The sequence below is a fragment of the Cynara cardunculus genome, unplaced genomic scaffold (assembly GCF_001531365.2).
Source record: "Cynara cardunculus var. scolymus isolate 2C unplaced genomic scaffold, CcrdV1 Un_Scaffold_3461, whole genome shotgun sequence".
NCBI classification, from domain to species: Eukaryota; Viridiplantae; Streptophyta; class Magnoliopsida; order Asterales; family Asteraceae; genus Cynara; species Cynara cardunculus.
In genome coordinates this window covers 38,056-44,079 of record NW_020201485.1, presented here as the reverse complement: position 1 = coordinate 44,079, position 6,024 = coordinate 38,056, and the positions used below count along the sequence as shown (strand labels likewise).

The following is a 6,024-nucleotide window of genomic DNA, read 5'->3' as shown; positions in this document are numbered from 1 at the left end:
GACATTTCGGATAATTTCGGACCGGAACCGGACTTTCTAAGCAACTACCGGAAATTCTTAAAATTTCTCAACTAAATTAATCTAACTAACTCCTAATCTATAAATTAACTTCAATAACACTAATATAAACTTAATAAGAGCTAACATGGAAGTTCGAATTTGACGGCTGTCACAATAATAAATAACACCATTCAAGTTTTACAAAAATAGATCAAGTTTAACTTCCATAACCAAAATGGGATAGAATACTTCTTTACAAAAATTTCAAACGTGAACTTAATCGGTATCGCCACAAGTATGCTCCCAAAAACTTCAAATCTTACTTATTTCCTGAAAAGCATGAAACATAAAACAAGATCAACTACAAAGAGTTGGTGAGTTCACGGGTTTTCATATGCACAAAACATTACAATGCATAAATCATTTCTTGCAAACCTATACATAACTTTTGCACTTAATAAATGTAAATCTACCACGATGTTTTAAAACTTGAGATGCTACTGAGCCTTTCCTGACCAATGTGCCCCATTATCTTACGAACGACCATAAGTAGCCCATACACTCACTTAGGTCCCATGGTTTGTAGTAGTACTAATTCAGCGGTGGTCCAAATTCCACATGATTAGACTAAGAAAACATAGGTAATGTGCACCCCTTTCTAGGTGGGACTGTCAATACAATAGCGACGATCCACAATTAACACGGCCCGGAGACATGCCCGAGTTAACAAGTAGCGTTTACGGACGGGGACTTTATTTGGAAACATACTCCCAAGTACATCAATTTAGCATTTATATCATAGTGCAAAACAGTTAATATTTCATGACATAAACAAATTTTTGACTAAACAGTTCTTTAGTCCASGTATAAACAATCTTTGACTAAACAGTTCTTTAGTCCAGGTAATAACAATCTTTGACTAAACAGAGCGTCTGTTGTCTTTGTAGAGGAACAATACGATCTTGGACTGGCCCCCTTCGCATGACCTAGAAAGAAAAATAAGTCCGTGCTACTATAAGGCCTCCTTAATGGGAGTTCTGGGTGTCGGTTTATATGGTTCTAATGAACCCTACCGTCGTAAAATAATAGCACATGGCTCCGCCCATTCACAAGGACTCGATTTAGTCCAACAGTTTTATAAATAACAGTATAATTTGCATAATTTCATGCTTTTCCCCCAATTTAAATAAATAAAAGCATTAAAAGTGGGCCCCTGAAAACTCATAGATTTGACGATGAATATCCAAGGAGATGACGTTTGAAGCACTCAACGCCCGCCCTAACCTTCCTAGACAGTCCAAATCCAATAATTGGATCAGCTAACGAGTCTTGCTAAAGATAAAGCTAAATTATATCTTATGTAATGCCAACGGTTTTTATGAATTAAAGTTGATACTTTTATTATTTGTTCTAAAAATAGACCAAAAATTATATATGTCAAAATCAAGGTCCTTTGCATAAAAGCTGCTATTTGGACATAATATAAATTCTGTTTTTTGGTATTTTTGGTCTCACCAATCACTGAAAAAGGAACCTTCCAAAAGTCATTTTATGTCCAACTTTTTATATCATCCAAAATAATGAGTTAGGCAGACTTTTCCCAAATATCAAGAATTTTGAATGGGATTAAGGCACTCATTAATACCCTACAACCTTGAGTGACACAGTCCCCAAGACAGATTGCACGCTCTTCGAGTGACGGTCATTTGGGGGGTCTAAACTCATCATTTTTTCAAAGATTTTAACTCCATTTTAAAGCTACCAAATAAGGCTAACCTCCAGAAAAAGAATTACCCAATTCCATTGAGTTTTGAGGAAGATAAAACCGATTTGAGATGCATGCAAGATTCTGCCAGATTTCAAAATATATCTTTTCATGATTAAATTCCACATGCAATGGGTTTTCTCCTACTTTCTTATAGTTCAAAGTTCGTGGTTCATAGATTACCATCATTTGAAGACAATGTCATGTCTTGGATGTACAATCTCCCCTTTTGAGATCTCCAGAAACTTTATTTTCAAGAACAAGAAGTATGAGTAGAATAAATAGGAATTTGTGATATTTAATATGGGTAAGATAGCTAGTATAATAACTTTTTCTTGAAATCTTGAAAATTTCTTCAAGATTGACAAATTTCCTAAAGGTACTTTGATGATGAAATCGGCTGGAGGGGGTTTGATTTAGAGAGAGAGCGAGATTAGGGAGAGGGAAAGGTTTAAGCAGAATGATAATTGAAAATGAGAGTTTCAAAGGATGTGGGGTATTTATATGTGGATGTTAAAGAAGAAAATGGGCTGGCCTCTAAAGGCCCAAGCCCAATAAAACTTTTATTTTTCTTTTAAACATAAATAAGCCCAATTAATTTATAATCAAAATACAATTTGCCAAACATTATTAAAAATGACATATTAATATAAAGCTCCACCTTTTGATAAAATTATTTGGACATTCAAATGAGACTTTTGTATTTTTAAATTTGGATTTTATAATATCAACTTTATTTTTATTGGAGCATTTTTAATATATTTGACATTACATAAGTTAATTATATCAATTACCTGTCGAAACAAGGTTATCTGAACTATAACTTGGGAATTAAGCCAGATGAATTTTAATCATCATGACTAGATCCTAATAAAATAATATTCTAAATATAGAATCCCTATAAAGGAGCTAACCTGAAGCTCAAAAATGACGGATGTCACATAATGTGCTTTCAAGGGCGAACTTGGGTACTGTGATAACTGGATCTTAGTTATCACCTGAGGTAAATAAAATGTGAAATTATTTGTATAAATGGGTATGCATCAAATATATGGATATATATATATATATATGTGATATGCATGCATGTATGCATGAGTGTGGGTATTTGTTTATTTATGAAGGCATGTATATGGTGTACGGCTGTAGTAGCCGACTTTCCCTAAAGGGAAAGTATAAAAGGAGGGTTTGACATTCATTCTATTCTCCTGTCATCTTTGAAATAAGTTGAGCGATTTAAAGAGAAAGGAGGTTGAGCGGATTCTTTTTGGAGCAAAGTAAAATCAAATTGGTTTCAAAAGAAATTTAAGGTGAGTGGTTTGAATTGCTTTTAAATTGTTTATAGTTGTATAATTGATTGTATAGCTTTTTCATCTGATTTAAAAGTTAACCATTGAGGTGTTGTGTGGATTAGACTTAAACCGGCTAAGAGTCAAGCGGTTTATCCTTAAACCGGACAAGGGTTAGGCGATTTAAGCCCTAAACCGGTTAAGGCTTAAGCGATTTATAAATAAACTGCTTGATGAGTGTTGTCCGGATTGAACTTAAACCGATCCAGGCATAAGCGGTTTAGCCTTAAACCGGTCAAGTGTTAAGCGATTTATAAATATTGAGTTTATGTTTTGAACGGAGAAGTATGAATACGACCATGTGATGTCCGGACTTGTTATCTGGACAAAAGTGTTGGAATTCTCTTAAATGTTAAATCGGACAGAGCTTGAGAGGGAGTTGTCCGGATTAGTAAATCGGTCAAAGCCTGACCGGAGATGAAGTCCGGCCAAGTCTGTACAGATCTCTCAATAATACTAATAATCTAGTTATGAATAACCAAATTATAGCAATTTAATGAAGAAAGTTATGAAGTCTCAAGAATAAAATAAGAAAGTTTAAGAACAATTTTGAGCTTCAAAGGTCTTACTTTATTGATTCATAAACGTAAAACAATGAGTAAAAGCCCTATTTTTACAATAGACCTAATCATCTATTTATACTAAACGACTATTAAGAAGATAACTATCTAATACTACTTTCTAGCAAATCGTCTAGCTAATAGATAGAGTTTTTCTTTCTCATGGATAAACATTAATAATAAGATAAACTTGAATTCCAGCTGTTGATTTGTCATCTCCAGCTGTCATTCATGATATCCTTATCTTCAAATCTTCATTGCATGCTTGGATGAAGTGCTGGAAAATCTTCAAAGTGTTGCTTGTCCAGAGGATCGATGAGGATGCTCTTTCCATCGCATCTTTGAATGTTACACCCCAAATCCACACATTGCATATAACACATATTTCATATACATAATACATGTTTTCCCCACATAGGTCCTCGATACAAGAGTCTATAATATAAAGTACACAGCTCAAAAATTCCAAAAGCACAAACTCTTGCAACCTATCATCTATGCTTCCAAATATGGCTAAGCACATAGGGAAGTAATTCACATTATATTCTTTCCCTTATCATTACCTGCACACATAATTTTGGAAACACGAAAATGAGGATTAGACATGAATGTCTAGTGAGATTCCCCTCTATGTAATGCAGGGTGAAGATCACCAAAACATTTATTTCAAATCAAACATCTTATGAAGCAAAACTGAAAACATACTGCTTTAGTCCATCGGGCCTCCGGTCTCAAACAACACTTAGAAAATATTTTAAACATTCTTGATTAGAGCCCCTCTGGTCTCTCTTACAGAGCTTCTGGTTCCTCGACCAGAGCCTCTTCACAACCAAAGCCGCTGGTTGAACCAACCAGACTTAGAAAATATTTCGAAACAGGACCAGWGCCCCTCTGGTCTCTCTACCAGAGCTTCTGCTCTTCATGACCAGAGCCTCTGGTCGATCTAACCAAAACTTCACTAATATAAATGATCTTTAGAAAACTCTCAATCAATAAGAAAAAACCTTTTACATAAAACGAGTAATTTATAAAAACTTCATGTTCAACCAGAGCCTCTGGTTGTACTACCAGAGCTTCTGGTTCAAAATACATGTCCAACCAGAGCCCCTCTGGTTCAACACTTAACCAGAGCTTCACTGGTCTGTTTTTCAAAAAAAAAACTAAGTATAAAATTCTTTTCTTAAATATTTAAAATATGATTTTTGTCATGAAAACACTTAACAAAAGATACAACACATCTAATACATTTTAATAAAAATTTGCCAATCCTTCAAATCAATAACCAAATCCTCTGGTCCAATGATGAGAATCAACCAGAGCCCTCTGGTTCCTTACGAGGAACAACTAGAGCCTCTCCGATTCCTCATGAAAATAATCATTCTGTTTCAAAACACTTTTAACCAATACCAATGACCGTAGGCCAAGTTTTCCCCTTCTCAATAGCATTAATACCATTATTTCTAATAAGAACAATATTTTCGAGTTCTTAAATCACAAAGAAGTAAGGACTCAAATCTATTGTAGTCTCAAAAGACATAATAGCAAGAGCTATAATATCCACATACAATTGCCACCCTTATATCCAAAGGTACACCTCTCCTTGATATGCCACCCTTATTCCAAAAGACACMTCTYCTTGATATGCCACCCTTATTCCAAAAGACACCTCTCCTTGATATGCCACCCTTATTCCAAAAGACGCCTTTCCTTGATATGCCACCCTTATTTCTTCTTCAAAATCTATAAACTAGTTCGGATGAAGGACCGCAATCACAACCATCTTATGAATCCTCATTCATAGTTTTATCCATAAAAAACCTTTTCAAACTCAGAAACAATCTTGTCTTTCAAAGATTTTCCAAAACATCAAATTTTATTTAAATCCTCAAAACAGGATATCATTTCCGAAACTGATTTAAAGAACCAAACTTTTCTTTATCTTTCCAATAATAACAGTAACACCTTTAAAACTATTAAAATAGTTCTACCATCTTTTCTTCAAAACCAACATCATAACTCATAGCGTATAATCAACAATAAAACTCATAGTTTATAAGCAAAGGTAGTTTTAAAAGAAAACTCACACTTTATACTCAACAGTAGTTTAAAACTCACCTTATCAAACAGATTTCTTGAAGATAAACACACAGCAAAAGCTTATTCTTAGCTCAGATTCTTCAAGAACACCTTTCACCGCCGCAAGCTTTCTTTCTCTTTTGAACAGACTTCAATTTGAAATGATAAGATAAAATCTTATCTTTTTACTTCTTTAAATACTCTCACCAAAACGGTGAAGATTATTTTAGTTATAAAAACTTAAAGGCGGTGAAAGCTTCCTCCAATAGTACTT

The 6,024-nt window shown here is 34.2% G+C and overlaps 1 long non-coding RNA gene across 1 annotated transcript in view; it reads right to left on the bottom strand.

Annotated features, from left to right (window-relative positions):
* Positions 1–6,024, bottom strand: part of LOC112503643 — a 15,094-nt gene that overhangs the window by 8,681 nt on the left and 389 nt on the right. The window contains exon 2 of the long non-coding RNA XR_003068041.1: positions 91–92. This is a non-coding gene — a long non-coding RNA (uncharacterized LOC112503643). The remainder of the gene's footprint in view (positions 1–90; positions 93–6,024) is intronic.